This window comes from Sus scrofa, chromosome 15, assembly GCF_054392235.1.
Source record: "Sus scrofa isolate SSC_HxYL_T2T_F1_AM1 chromosome 15, Sscrofa_HxYL_maternal_Yorkshire_Landrace_v2.0, whole genome shotgun sequence".
NCBI classification, from domain to species: Eukaryota; Metazoa; Chordata; class Mammalia; order Artiodactyla; family Suidae; genus Sus; species Sus scrofa.
Window position 1 is genome coordinate 54205148 of NC_139397.1, and position 15832 is coordinate 54220979.

General features: G+C 38.2%; 1 long non-coding RNA gene across 4 annotated transcripts in view; it reads left to right on the forward strand.

Annotated features, from left to right (window-relative positions):
* LOC110257172 (uncharacterized) overlaps positions 1-15832 on the forward strand; it is a 207761-nt gene that overhangs the window by 100070 nt on the left and 91859 nt on the right. The window contains exon 9 of one of the 4 annotated variants that reach the window (XR_014829795.1): positions 12586-12696. The exons of the other annotated variants lie outside the window; for them this stretch is intronic. This is a non-coding gene — a long non-coding RNA (uncharacterized LOC110257172). The remainder of the gene's footprint in view (positions 1-12585; positions 12697-15832) is intronic. 4 annotated transcript variants of the gene reach the window in all.

The following is a 15832-nucleotide window of genomic DNA, read 5'->3' on the forward strand; positions in this document are numbered from 1 at the left end:
TTTATTGATTTGAGTCCTCTCTCTTTTTTCTTGATGAGTCTGGATAAGGGGTAATCAATTTTGTTGATCTTTTCAAAGAACAAGTTTTTCATTTCATTGATCTTTTCTATGGTTTTCTTCATTTCTATTTTGATCTTTATGATTTCTTTCCTTCTACTAACTTTAGGTCTTGTCTGTTCTCTCTCGAGCTGCTTTAGATATAAAGTTAGCTTGTTTATTTGAGCTTTTTCTTGTTTCCTGAGGTGGGCTTGTACTGCTATAAACTTTCCTCTTAGAATGGCTTTTGCTGCATCCCATAGGTTTTGGAGTGTCATATCTTTGTTGTCATTTGCTGCTAGGTATTTTTTAATATCCTCTTTGATTTCTTCAGTGATTCATTGGTTGTTTAGTAGCATGTTGTTTAGTCTCCATGTGTTTGTGTTTTTTGCAGATTTTTTCTTGTTGTTGATTTCCAGTCATATAGCATTGTGGTTGGAAAAGATGCTTGATATGTTTTTAATTTTCTTAAAGTTACTTAAGTTGGATTTGTAGCCCAGGATGTGATCAATCTTACAAAATTTTCCATGTGCACTTGAGGAGAATGTGTATTCTGATGCTTTTGGATGAAATGTCCTATAAATATCTATTAAGTCCATCTGGTTTAATGTATCATTCAGGGCCTGTGTTTCCTTATTGATTTTTCTGTCTGGATGATCTGTCCATTGGTGTAAGTGGGGTGTTAAAGTCCCCCACTATTATTGTGTTATTGTCAATTTGTCCTTTTTTGTTGTTAGCAGTTTCCTTATATATTGTGGTGAACCTATGTTGGGTGCGTAGATATTTAAAATTGTTTTATCTTCTTGGATTGATCCTTTGATCATTAGGTAGTGAACTTTCTTTGTCTCTTAAAATATTCATCATTTTAAATTCTATTTTGTCTGATATGAGTATTGCTACTCCAGCTTTCTTTTGATCCCCATTTGCTGAAATATTTTCTTCCATCCTCTCACTTTCAGTTTGTGTGTGTCCCTAGAAATGAAGTGGGTCTCTTGAAGACAGCATATATATGGGTCCTGTTTTTGTATCCATTCAGCCAGTCTGTCTCTTTTGGTTGCGGCATTTAGTCCATTAACATTTGAGGTAATTATTGACATGTGCATTCTTATTGCCATTTTATTAATTGCTTTGGATTTGTTTTTGTTGCTGCTTTTTCTTTCCTTCTTCTCTTGTTCTCTCCTCTTCTGGTTTGATGACTATCTTTAGTGTTGTATTTGAGTTGATTTATCTTTGTTTGTGTATCCATTGTAGATTTTTGGTTTGCAGTTATTCTGAAGTTTTGATATGAGTCTATATGTATATGAGATTGTTTTAAGTTGTTGTTCTGTTAATTGCAAGTTCACCTCCAGTGTCCTGCATTTATACCCACCTCTTCTCATGATTTCGGATTTTGCTGGTATAATTGTGCATGGATGATTTCGTATCTTTACTGTATATATACCTTTACTGGTGAGCCTTGTCTTTTGTGGAATTTTTGTTTCCTGTTGCTGTGTTTTCTTTTCTGCCTAGAGAAGTTCCTTTAGTATTTGTTGTAAGGCTGGTTTAGTGTTGCTGAATTCTCTCAGCTTTTGCTTATCTGTGAATGTTTTGATTTCTCCTCCAAATCTGAATGAGAGCCTTGCTGGGTAAAGTAATCTTGGTTGGAGGTTTTTTCCTTTCATCAGGTGAAGTATATCATGCCACTCCCTTCTGGCCTGCAGAGTTTCTGCTGAAAAAATCTGCCAATAACCTTATTGGAGTTCCCTTGTATGTTACTTGTTTCTTTTCTCTAGCTGCTTTCAAGATTTTCTCTTTGTCTTTAATTTTGGTCAGTTTGATTATTATGTGTCTTGATGTATTCCTCCTTGGGTTTATTTTATGTGGTACTCACTGTGCTTCCTGGATTTGAGTGAGGGGTTCCTTCCCCATGTTAGGGAAGTTTTCGGTTATTATCTCTTGGAATATTTTTTCTGTCTCCTTATCTCTCTTCTCCTTCTAGCACCCCTATAATATGGATGTTGGTGCGTTTCACATTGTCCCAGAGTTCTCTGAGACTCTCTTCATTTGTTTTCAATCTTTTTTCTCTTTTCTGTTCCACATCCGTAATTTCCACTAACCTGTCCTCCACCTCACTTATTCGTTCTTCTGCCTCCTGTGTTGTGCTGTTCACTGCTTCTAGTGAATTTTTTATTTCAGTTATTGTATTTTGCATCTCTTCTTGTTTAAGTTTTATATCTTGTATATCTCTTTGGTCAGTGTTTCCTGTAAGTTATCCATCTTTGCCTCCAGTTTCTTTCCAATGTCTTGCATCATCTTCAGTATCAACAGTCTAAAGTCTTTTTCCTGGAGGCTAAGAATCTCCTCCTTGCTTAGCTGATTTTCTGGGGTTTTTCCTTTCTCCCTCCTCTGAGTTATAGCTCTCTGTCTTTTCATTTTTACAGGTTTTTGGTGTGGTGACCTTTTTATAGATAACAGGGTTGTAGCCTCTCTGACTTCTGATGTCTGCCCCCCTTGTGGCTGAAGTCAGTATAGGGGCTTGCTGTAGGCTTCCTGATGGGAGGGGCTGATGCCTGCCCACTGGTAGGTGGAGCCGATTCTAATCCCTCTGGTGGGTGGGGCTTAGTCTCTGGATGGGATTAGAGGCAGCTGGGTGCCTGAGGGGTCTTTAGGCAGCCTGTTTACTGAGGGGTGGGGCTGTGATCCCACCTGGATTGTTGTTTGCCCTGGGGCTTCTCAGCACTGACTGATGGGTGGGGCCAGATTTTCCCAAAATGGCCACCTCCAGAGAAAGGCATGCTGCTGAATATTCCAGAGAGCTTTGCTTTTAATGTCCTTCCCTCACAACAAGCCACATTCATCCCTGTTTTCCGAGGATGTCCTTCAAGAACCACAGTCAGTTTTGACCCAGATTCCTATGGAGACCACACTCTGCCCTGGGACCCAGTGCATGTGACAGTCTGTGTGCACCTTTTATGAATGGAGTCTCCATTTCCCCCAGTCCTGTGGAGCTCCTGTGTACAAGCCCCATTGGCCTTCAATGCCAGATACTCCAGGGGCTCTTTCTCCCAGTGCCAGATCCCAGCACGTGAGAGTTTGATGCGGGGCTCAGAACTCTCACTCCTGTAGGTGAGTCTCTGTGAACCAGTTAGTTTTCAGTCTGTGGGTCTTCCCACCCAGGGGGTATGTGGTTGTTTATGTCACACAATCGCCCCTCTAACCTCTTAATGTGGCCTCTTCTTTTTCTTCTGAAGTAGGGTATCTTTTTTAAGGTTTCCAGTCCATTTGGGTGAAGATTGCTCAGCCTTTAGTTGTGAATTTTGTTCTTTTTTGGAGAGAAGTTGATCTTCAGTCCTTCTATTCCGCCATCTTAATCCCATCTCCTACATTTTTGTAACATGATTTTTAGACTTGGCTCGCACAATGGGGCTGGTGGGGATGGGTGGGCGTGGAGGTGAGGGGCTCACTGTGGTTTTCTGGTTTTCTCAATGGGGACGCTACAAACAATTCTTCTTTGAGCTTCCCATACTGGACTCTGCTACCCAACATCCACTCTGCTCACAGGGACGCCTTCAGATCTGGGAGAGAGTAGCTGGCTGGCCATTCCAGACTGGATTTTTTTGATAACCAATTTTTTAATAGGAATTAAAAGATAAATGAGAAATCTGGACATTCTCAATAAATAGACAGATTGTTTAAGCTTTATTATTAACCATGCTTATGGTGCAAGTATTGGTTCAGTCTTCCATTTTAAGAGACCCAGATAATTTCTGAAAAGTACTGAACATTAGCAACTAAAGAGAAACTCTTTACGTTGATGCAGTACTTCAGTATAAGTTGTCATGTTGAACTTTTACCTGGTGAGTTATTCTTTAAAAATCTGTTTTCAGCATCACCACCTAAGGATTTCTGAGCCTCCTAGTCCATGTCTTACAAGAACATCAGCTCACAATCCAGGCACTTTGCTGCTTTGTTTCTAGTCTTCTTGATTGGATGTATGTGCACACAGCATTTTTAAGAACCTGGGTGGATGGTGTGTGGGGCATCGGCTGTCAAACTCAAGCATACACCAGGCTTGCTGGGTGATCTTGTGGAAATAACTGGCATCCATCTACCCTCCGAAATTTCCAATTCAGTAGACCTGGAATTAGTCCTGAAGGTTTACATTTCCATCAAGCTCCTAGTGGGTTTTGATACTCCTGATCCAGAGCCCACCTTTGGATAACCACGGACTAGAGTAATAGTAAATAGCAGGATCTCTACTCACCAGTCGGCTTGCTGTAAAGCCAATTGAATTCCATTACTTGCTGGCTGGCTTATGTTCAATGAGTTTCTTTTAACTCTCTTATCCTTTAGTTCCCTGATCTGCACAGTGGGTCTCATACCAGGACTTGGCTCACAGAACTATTGTAAGATGGAGCCTTCAGAGTAGTCAATCAACAAAGCTAGATATTACATTTTCAGATATCCATTTGACTTCTGGATAGCCCATTAAAAATATTCTCTTATCTTGTATTAATAGTTATACTTTGAGTCCCACTGAACCCGGGGTTATGTGTACAGTTTTAGCAAAAATATTTTAAGAAAGGCTTATATAAACTGGAATGCATTCTGGGGATTTAAAATTATGTCACATGAGTTTATGTTGGAGACATTTTTAAGGACAGAATCTCCTTAGAGACCCTCTAAGGATGATAGAAGATCCAAATAACTATCATATAGAACAGAGTGCCGTTTATATGCATTTCAAGTTTGGCTTCAACATAAAGAAGTTCTATCAGGGAGTTCCTAATGTGGCTCAGTAGGTTAAGAACCTGAATAGTATCCTTGAGCATACAGGTTTGATCCCTGGCCTTGCTCAGTGGGTTAAGGATCCATGGTGGTTTTTTTTTGTTTGTTTTGTTTTGTTTTGCTTTTTAGGGCCATACCTGCAGCATATGGAAGTTCCCAGGCTAGCTAGGGGTCGAATTGGAGCTGTAGCTGGCGGCCGACACCACCTACACCACAGCCACATCAGTGCAGGGTCTGAGCCCCATCTCTGACCTACATCACAGCTCATAGCAACGCTGGATCCTTAACCCACTGATCAGGCCAGGGATCAAGCCTGAATCCTTATGGATGCTAGTCAGATTCGTTAACCTCTGAGCCATGACAGGAACTCCAAAGTTCCTTTGTTAATGCAAGATGCGGCTTAACTTGCAGAATGTGGCTCAGACCTGGCATTGCTATGGCTGTGGCATAGGGCAGATCTATCAATGACACTATCATAAAAGAATGGAGTACTCCATGTGTTCATAAAGTCCTTGTTACTGATTGTGTTAAAGGAGTTCTTCCTTGTAGTTTTTGGAGAATGATGTGCTATCTTACACAGAAGTATGGTTAGGCAGTCTTTTAGGGATTTCCTATGTCTAGTACACTGATTCATGGTCTTTGAACTTGCCTTTACCTTGCACCCTATAGATTATGTTTCCAAATGACAGAATTTTTTTTAATGGCTGTATCCACGCCATATGAATGTCTCCAGGTCAGGGACTGAATCTGACCATAGCTGTAGCAATTCTGGATCCTTTAACCCATTGTCCTGGGGCAGGGATCGAACGTGTGACATCACAGTGACCACAGCTGCTGTGGTGAGATTCTTAACCCACTGCACTATAGTGGGAACTTTATGACAGACTATCTTTGACGTCTAGGCAATTATGGTGGAATTAGAAGTGCCTATTGCATTTGGTAATTTTATTCAGTAAAATACGCTTACAAGGCCCCACAAGAAGTAGAATCTTGATTATGTCAGCCCTGTTCTTAAAATACCAGTCTGGGACTACTGTCCTGAGCTGTGACAAATTGGACTGTCCATAATTTTCAATCATGTCTGATTCTACTATTGTGTGAACACGGTCTGCATCATCTCAGCGCGACCACCTGGCTTACTACAAGGCAAAGCTGCTTTTACAGCAAAGATAACAAGAATAGGCTTGCTGGGAATCGGTTTTTTGAGACAGACAGTAAGGAGAGGAGCGAGGAGGAATGATTATGGAGGTTACTCTCCTTAGGGAATATCATCTTGCAGCAAATGTTATTAAAAATGCACTTCCCTTCTGAAGCATCTATAAACACTTGGTGTATAACTCATTCTGTGTATTTCATGCTTTTGCCAAATCATGCACTCATGGTTTTCTGTTTCCCTCCAGACACATGTATATATGTTAAATGACAAAACTTAGAGGGATGTGTAGCGTGGATGGATAGTAAGACATAAACTACAGCAAAGGAACATATGTAAAAGAATCTCTAGCAAAGACACTGCTGTAAGAAAGCACACAGAATCTTATCTGGTTTCATGCTAGTTCTTTTACTTACTGCTGTTTGCATTTTAGAAAATTCAAATTAACCGTGGTTTGTTGCCCATATAATGTTGGGTAAGTATTTCTTGAGCTGGTGTTTTATTTGTGTCCTGTTGGGGAGAGGAAAATTTCCCCACCTACCCTGTTGAATTTTTTTGATGGGTCTAATATTTGGCATAAGTCAGATTAATAAGAGGAAAAAAACAATTTAATTTGTACACATGGAAGTCTGCTAGAAATGGAGTCCTGGAAGTGACCACAACAAGGTTGGGCTTGGTGTAGCAAATAAGTGAAGAACTAACAAAGCTTTTCTATGAACTTGGTTTCTTAGCCTTGAGTTCTTTGATTGTTGGTAAGGATGCATTCTATATTTCTGGTATAGGGAGGATGACTTCATGCAGGAAATTTATTTCCTTTTAGGGGGGAAGAATGAGGTCAGAAATTTTTTAAATATACCTTTTCCCCATTGGCTGTTTCTCAGATAACTACTTCAAAATAATCAACATGTCATTGAAGCTTATTTGGGGGAAGCCTGCCCTGGACCCCTATTTTGGGGAAATATCTCTTTGAGCTAGGGAATGAGGTCCTCTCTTTGGTAGGTAGACTTTTACAAATTGGATGGCCACAATTTTATATCATGTAAAGTAGAACTTTACAGACACACCCAGTCAAAATCAGAATGGCTCCTAGAAGTACAAGGCTTGCTTAAAACCTGACTAAATGTCCTGAGCATCTAAGGAAAGAACATGCCTGTCAAAGGAAGACATGATAAGCAAGGGAAGCCCAGAAAGATGTGTAGCCAGTTGTTGTTCAGGAAACAAGGAGTAAAGTATAGTTATCAACCACTATGTCACCATTTTAAAGCAGTGGCTTTTGTTGAGATGGCTTTCAATATTAAACATATTTTGTTTAATTCAGCAGGCACCATTCTGATGGAAATCATCTTTCCTGTGTAGGTCTGGTAATCCGTGACTTCCAACTCCCTGCTATGGCTATACTTGTAATGACCAATTGCCTTCCCAGCATATATCTTGCCACTCTTCCATGCTAAGAGGACTTCTACATTTCTGAGAATGTAATACGCCCACCTAAAAGAGAACTTGTGTAATCCCCTTTCTATTTAGGTGTGATCTTCCTTCTTAGGTGTGACTAAATCCTGACCTGTGATAACAAAAGTTATGCTGGCATTTAAGAATGGGGCCTTAAGAAAGGGATAGGTAATTAGTGAAGTAATTGTGGGTAGGCACACATGCTGTATATAGCTGTGTCTTCTGTTGTGCTCCATCCTTTTTGTCTTTTGGTTGCAATGCAAGTGGGAAGGCTGCAGCTTGAGCAGTCATCTTGGATCTCAAAGTGGTGTGAAGGGTGGAAGCCAAGCTAGTTTTGTTACTCAGCTAGAGCTTGGTCTGCTGAAATAGAAGCTGTAATATCAAATCCAGATATTCTTCATTGAACCTCCTCACTTCATGTACTAAACACTTGTATATGTAAGCCAGTTATATTCTGGGCTTTCTGTTCCAGGCAGCCAAATATAATCCTAACCGCTAATGTGGCAGGGTGGGAAGGAGGAGACTATTTTTAAACCATGTTGCTGCTAAAAAATGGAAACGAGGTTAGCAATGATGCTCTTTATCAAAATTCTCCACTTTATCTTCTTTCATGACTACCCTTGTCTTAATGGAACCTAAGTTTGGCAGCATTTCAGGATGGTTTCATAAATGTAAGATCAACTGCTTGAACTTAAAGTAACTGTATAATGTCCCCAAACTGGAAAACTTGTAATAATGAAAAGAGGCTCTATTAATAATTATACAAATGTATAAAATTATTGGGTATAGTGGGTATAATAAGCCAAGTCTGCCCTGGGTGAAGCAGGCTGCATGGGTCTCTGTAGTATTAAAGATAGGAAGACTTAAAAAAAAAGAAGGAAAGATATTATAATAGAGACAAAGTTGTGAGGTAGATAAATGAAGGACTGATGCTTTTAATAGGTCTAGTTTCTCTTCCATGATGCCTCATGGTTTCAGGAATCCTAGACACCACACAGATTAGATGCCAATAATGCTGCTTACTGTGGTTGTTGGTATTATTACAATAATAGCACCAATTATGATCTATGAAGGTTATTCAGTATGAACACCAGGTTTCAAAGGGAGCTTAGGGAAAAACAAACCCTAAAAGGAATTTCTGAATTCTGCCAATCCTTCGCTAAAACGATTCATAAGGGGCAGATAGGAATAAGTAAGTCGCTAGTTATCATCTCTTCCCAGAAAACCATATGGGGTCTAGGTAAGCTTTAAATAGACCTGCACTTCCAACTGATGATTAGACTACTGATGATCAGATTACTGCTAGAATTCTGAGCATCGGGTTTTTATGGCTAAAATGTGGGTTTTTCTCAGTGGTTCACAATATTATGTACTCATGCAGCAAAATGAACAAACACGTCTAGTTTTCTCTAAAGTCTCTTAAACCAATGCTGAACAAAGACCATTGAAGCAGAAAATAAGAGCAGGTCCATACGAAGGAATCGTAGTTTAAAGGATTAGGAGTACGTGATTAGACTGGAGTTTGTTGACAATGGTCTTGCTAAGGAAAGTGATGGACCCAGTGGGAAGGAGAAAAAAGAACAGATGCTGATGGTTCATGGTAGAGCCAACTGAAGAGAAACATGTAGCCACTGTATCAAAGGAAAGAGAACCATAACATGAAACTAAAAGAGGGGAAAATGACAGCAATATCTTTTCCTTTCTGGTGGGCAGAAGCTCAAGGGAGAAGTCAGTATTTTCATTTGAGTATGCCTTAGTTCTTGTTTTGGAGCTAAAAACAAGTTCTGTTCAAGTTCAAGTACTGTTCTAAAGGAATTTCTCTACTATGATCCTGAAACAAAAGGCCAAAAAGAAAGGAAGAAGTTGTGAGTAACATCCATAGGATAACAGGTGCCCAGTGATAAAGAAAAGCAATGCAACTTTGAGATCTATAGCATGTATATGATGAATGGTGGCCTAGAAATTCAATTCCCGGTGAGAAAAAAAAAATCACACATTAAAAATTGTGCATGGGATGGCACACAACACAATACTTAGAAGGTCTATGATCCTGGGGGATTTGACATGGATTTAAAATTTTAATCTTCCTCCCTGTCACAATATGGTTTATAGCTTATTTTGTTTTGCTTTAAGTGAGATAGAATTATTTTGCTCATAAATAATATGTCAATGGCAGATAATTGAACTCCAGCCTGGGCATATATTGTCTAGAGAAGTGATCAGAAGCTATATATTTGGAGTAGCAAATTGGTAAAAAGAGAGAAGCAGAAATAAGTTTACTGTCTTATATCTTACTTTTTCAAACTTTTGATTTCTTAGCTTTGAAATATTTATACACATGTACTTTCAAAGTAAGAAAGAATAGCAGTTAGGAGTTCCCGTCTTGGAGTAGTGGTTAACGAATCCGACTAGGAACCATGAGGTTGCGGGTTCGATCCCTGCCCTTGCTCAGTGGGTTAAGGATCCGGCGTTGCCATTAGCTGTGGTGTAGGTCACAGATGTGGCTCATATCTCGCATTGCTGTGGCTCTGGCGTAGGCTGGCAGCTACAGCTCCAATTAGACCCCTAGCCTGGGAACCTCCATATGCCCAGGGAGTAGCCCAAGAAATGGCAAAAAGACAAAAAAAAAAAAAAAAAAAAGAAGTTAATGTCCCAAATCATTTATTTTTAAATGTTTTTGTTTTTTCTTTTTAACTTCTTAGGTGCTAAAACTAGATTTGATTTCTTCTTAGCCATCTCATAATTTTAATTATTTTTTGTTATAACCAATAAATCTATACCCTACTACTTCCTCTCAAATTCTTTTGGTTTTCTTATTTTTTAAATTAGTTTCTTTTTAATTGTTGTGCTCTTCAGTACATATAAAAGAGAATCAATAAGATATATATGTAATAGAACACAATTTAGAAATGAGCATGATGATATCAATAGTCAGCCTGAAAGCCAGAATTACTGCATTTCTGTGTTCGTCATTCCCTAGCTCCCCTCAAAAGTAATCACTGTTCTGAGCTTTGTGCTGCATCTTGCACTATTTAATTGAATAGGTATAATGTGTGTATACATATATATATATATTATATAAAACATTATTATGTTTTCCTTGCTCTTAATCTATATAATTGAATCATGCTGTATTTTATCTCCTAGATTAGATTTTTTTTGTGCTACATATCACAGAATCCCACACATTACTATGTGTAGCTATAGAGCATTCATTTTTCTTACTGTAAAACTGCATCACATACTTATAGCTCAGTGTATTAATTTTCTGTTGAATGATATTTTTGGTTCTTGGGTGGCTTTTGTTTTTCATTATGAAAAATGTTGCTATAATCATTTTTGGGTAGATATTCTGTTTAACATGTAAAAATGGTTCTTGGGAGATAAATCTAGCATTGGAAATTTGTCACAACAGTATGTGACTATTCAGCTTTATAATTCCATGTTGATTTCCAACAAGGTTGTATCAATTTACACCTTCACTATGAGAATGTGGGACTTCCGGTTAACTTATATCATTTCTAATACTTTATATTTTCAGATTTCCTGACTTTGGAAATTTGATAGTGCAAAACTACGTTTTTCTGCATTTTAATTTGTATTTTCTTATTAATAGTGAAATGGAGCAAAAATTTATATGTTCTTTGTGATCTCTCTTTTATATGTCTGTTCATGCCTTTTGCAAATTTTTCATTATGTTGTTAGATTTTATACACATATTTTTCACATGGAGTGGTTTATTTCTCACATAATGAGCAGGATGGCTTCTGTGCAGGTCCAAATATATCTTGACAGAACCATAAATAAGAGCCTTTTATGGTGAGGCTTTTATTTTGGTTAGGATGTGGGGCTGAACTGTGACTTCCCTTATTCAAGCTGTGTATATGTAAACTTCCTGCCCACTTTGGGGCAAAAGGAAAAGGAGGAATGATGTGCTCGAATGTTGTCAGAAGTGAAATGTCAAAAATAGTCAGAATCATTACTACAGTTTGTGAGGTAGGACCGGAGCCTCATTTGCCCATGTTGTGAGTCGACTCTCACAGAGCTCTTCATGGAACTACCTTTCTTTCCTTCCCCTGAAGTCACTGGTGCCACCGCTATCCTATGCCAAATTCCTCAGAATAGGTCTATTTCTTGTAACTAACTCTTTTCTATTGTCCAGTTTGTCACTCTTTATATCGTAATTTTCACTGTAACATGTATGTGTAGATATATGTGGGTTTTTTTTTGTGTATACACACACACACACACACACACACATATATATATATATATGGTATTAAGATTTTTTTTTTGTGTGTATATATATATATATATATGGCATTAAGAAAAATATTATAAGATGTGATATTAAAATTCACCTGTCACTGGATATTTAGGTTGTTTCCAGTTCTCGGCTATTGTGAATAGTGCTGCAGGTAGGGGTGCATGTATCTTTTTGAATTATAGTTTTGTCTGGATATATGCCCATGAGTGGAGTTGCTGGATCATTTGGTAACTCTATCCTTAGCTTTCTGAGAAAACTCCATATTGTTTTTCATAGTCTTTCTAATACTTTTCATCTCTTTTCTTTTTGATAATAGACACTAACAGGTGGAAGGTGCTATTGTGGTTTTGATGCATTTTCCTAAGACTGGTGGTATTGAGCACCTTTTCATGTACCTGATAGTATTTGAAAAAATGTCTATTCAGGACCTTTGCCTGTTTTTTTTTTTTTGTTTTTTTTTTTTTGTTTTTTTTTGTTTTTTTTTTTTGTCTTTTTGCCATTTCTTGAGCCACTCCCGTGGCACATGGAGGGTCCCAGGCTAGGGGTCTAATCAGAGCTGTAGCCACCTGCCTATGCCAGAGCCACAGCAACACAGGATCAGAGCCGCGTCTATGACCTGCACCACAGCTCACGGCAACGCCAGATCCTTAACCCACTGAGCGAGGCCAGGGATCGAATCCACAACCTCATGATTCCAAGTTGGATTCGTTAACCGCTGCGCCACAACAGGAACTCCGCCTTTGCCTGTTTTTTAATTGGGTTATTGATATTTTGCTACTGATTTTCATGAGTTCCTTGGATGTTAACCCTTTATCAGATATGTGGTTTGCAAATTGATTATATAACATATATATATATATATACACACACATATAATTACATATATATAATACTTTTATGTGTTCCTGTATAGATATATCACCTGGCTGTATACCCGATGTTAACATTGTAAATCAATTGTTGATTCAATGAGGAAAAAAAGATACTTTGCCACCTTCTTGGTTTAATCTTTGCTGTTATAAAGGTAAATTTTACATATTAATTTTTTTCAAGGCCATAACTTATAAATTGTGTGTACTTCTGGTCATATTCAGGGGTACTAACCTTGAAGCAAATTAGTCCACCTTAAGACTAATGTCTCGGTGTGGAAATTTAGGTTCTGAGTGGAGCCTCCCCACCTTGTCACTGACAGAATGCCACTGATCAGAGGGCTTCTGCATACCCCATAGTCCTTAAGTTCTTCATTGCCAGATCTGGGTTCAGTTTGTTTATATATGTTGATAGATTTATTTATTTACTTATTCTTGATAGCTTTATTTTTCTCCTGGAGTGTGTTTTCTTTCCTTGCACTATGAATATATCAGGAAATATTATCATCACTTTTTAATCTAATATCTGGTGGTTTAGTATTGTAGAGAATCTCAAAGAATCTTCATCTCCGTATTGCTAGAAGCAGATGTGCTCCTCTGCCAAAGATTTCTGTACTAAAAAGACAATGATTGAACTAGTATCTGTTCTTTTCGATGTCCTTTTTAGATAATTTGGTATGATTCTTTTCCTTGAGGAAACGTCATAAGTATATATCATCCCATTTAGCCTGTTACTTCTTCATACAGACAAAATCTCTCTGTAATACCCACCTCTTAACTAATTACCAAGACAATTTAAGTCATCTCTTAGTTCTTAGCAGCAGATTACATGTTACAGGTCAAATCTAGTCACTGCTGTCTATTTTGGTGAATAAAATTTTATTGTAACACAGTCACATCATTTATTTTTGTAATATTTGTGCACTACAATGGTGGATTTAAGGAATTGCAACAGAAAACATGGCACACACAGCCTAAATATTTACTTTTTGACCCTTTACAATAACATTTGGTCAACCTCTGAACTAGTTCTATAAGACTAAAAACAAGTGTTTGTTTGCTATAATATACCTAACATTTGCTTCATTTTGTATCAGTTAAGATGCTTTCTGTTACAAATAACAGAACCTCAGTTCATGGTGTTTTAGACTTAACAAGTCATTAATTTGACAATTCAACATTATTAGAGACACAGATTCTTTTCCTTTTTGTTCCGAAGCACTCTCAGTGTGCTAGCTTCTGTGCTTATCTTCACTTGTTCATGGTAATAAGGTGGTTAGTAGATGACCATGAAGACACAATTGAAAGAGAACAATTTTTAAGTTTAATCTTTTTGTCTTTTTTTTTTTTTTTTTTTTTTTTTTTTGCCATTTCTTGGGCTGCTCCTGCAGTATATGGAGGTTCCCAGGCTAGGGGTCTAATCGGAGCTGTAGCCACCAGCCTATGCCAGAGCCACAGCAATACGGGATCCGAGCCGCGTCTGCAACCTATACCACAGCTCACAGCAACACCGGATCCTTAACCCACTGAGCAAGGCCAGGGATCCAACCCGCAACCTCATGGTTCCTAGTCTGAATCTTTAAGGTTAATCTTTTTAGCAAAGTAAAGCTGTCCTGAACCCATCCCCTTGCACACTTTTATCAAGCCCAGAAAAGCATTAGACGTTCATGCCTAAACCAACTATTGACTAGGACAGTAAAGTTTCCATGATTAATGTAGACGTCAAATTTCTGCTGCATAATGGTGTGGAACAAACATTTCCACTGTGTAAGTATTTCAGTGACTTATACAGTGAAACTTTTCTCTTTTTCAGGACTGTAGGTCAATGATGTGGCTTTTACTTCAGAATGCAAGTCAGGCTAAGGTCCTCTGGACATTGTCTCGCTTTGTAACTAATAGCTACTGAGAGTGTGTTTTATGATGGTGGCAGACTGAGTCTCCAGGAGGGTAGCGTACACTATGAAGTTAAGGCTCCTGATAGGACCTGGCATATATCATATCTGCTCTCTTGTATTAGCTGAGGCAAGTCACACAAGCGAGTTCAGTATCAGGCTGGAGAGAAGCAGCCTCTTTCCCCAAGGAGGGCACTGGGTAAGGCCCCACAATAAAGGGTGTGGTTGTGTAATTCCATTAGAGAAGTGGGATCAAGAATTGAGGAGTTCCCATTGTGGCTCAGCGGTAATGAACCTGCATCCATGAGGATGCAGATTTGATCCCAGGCCTTGCTCAGTGAGTTAAGGATCTGGTGTTGCTGTGAGCTGTGGCATAGATTGCAGACAAGCCTTGGATCCGGTGTGACTGTGGTTGTGGTATAGGCTGGCAGCTGCAGCTCTGATTTGAACCCTAGCTTGGAAACTTCCATATGCCGCACGTGTGGCCCTAAACACACACACACAGAATTGAGAATGATAGTCCTATATTCACAATTAGCTGAGATCAGTGATACTTAACTCATGAGTTCAATAGAATGTCTAACTCCCAAAAGTGTTGTACCTACTTTGTGTGGCTACAAAATAAGGGTTCTGCTAAGAGAGGATCAAAGAATGGGGACTGCTTTATTCTTCTGATCATAGTGCCCACCTGATATTGTAATATTTCCAGCAAATTGAGAAAGCACCAGGGGATGGTTTTAACAGTAGCATGATATAAATGGCCTTAGAGTAGGAAAATATAAAATACTCAAAATCTAAATGAGACACATTGATAACAAAGTTCTCTTAAATGTGTTATCTACAATATCCTGAAACAAAAGAAGGCTGCCACTCTGATCTTATTCGCATCAGTTCTCAGTGCTCATTAGTTACAAATAGTAATTTAAATATTTTCAGCATAATATAGAGACTCCTATATCCTCTTATTGTGGTCATCATTCTGACATAAAAGCTGGTCCAATCTTTTTCTTAATTCATCATATTGTTTAAAACACACACATTTCTTCCCACTTATAAACTTTATTTTTTATCAGTAATTTTAAGCCTGAGTTTTTCTGTATCAGTTAATCTTAATGCTGTTTTCTTGATTTGATCAAATGTCAGAGAAATGATATTTTGTGATACAATATGAGGAAACATTTATTAACCTTTTCCCTTAAAAGTAAGTTGATTTCATTCCTTAATTTTGTTTCCTAAGTTTTATTTTTAAATTTTTTTATTTAAAATTTTTTTAATTGAAGTGTAGTTGAGGTATAATATTATATTACTTTCAGGTATAGAGCATAGTGATTCAGTATTTTTACAGATTAAAAGTTATTACAAGATAATGGCTAAAATTCCCTGGGCTATACAATATACC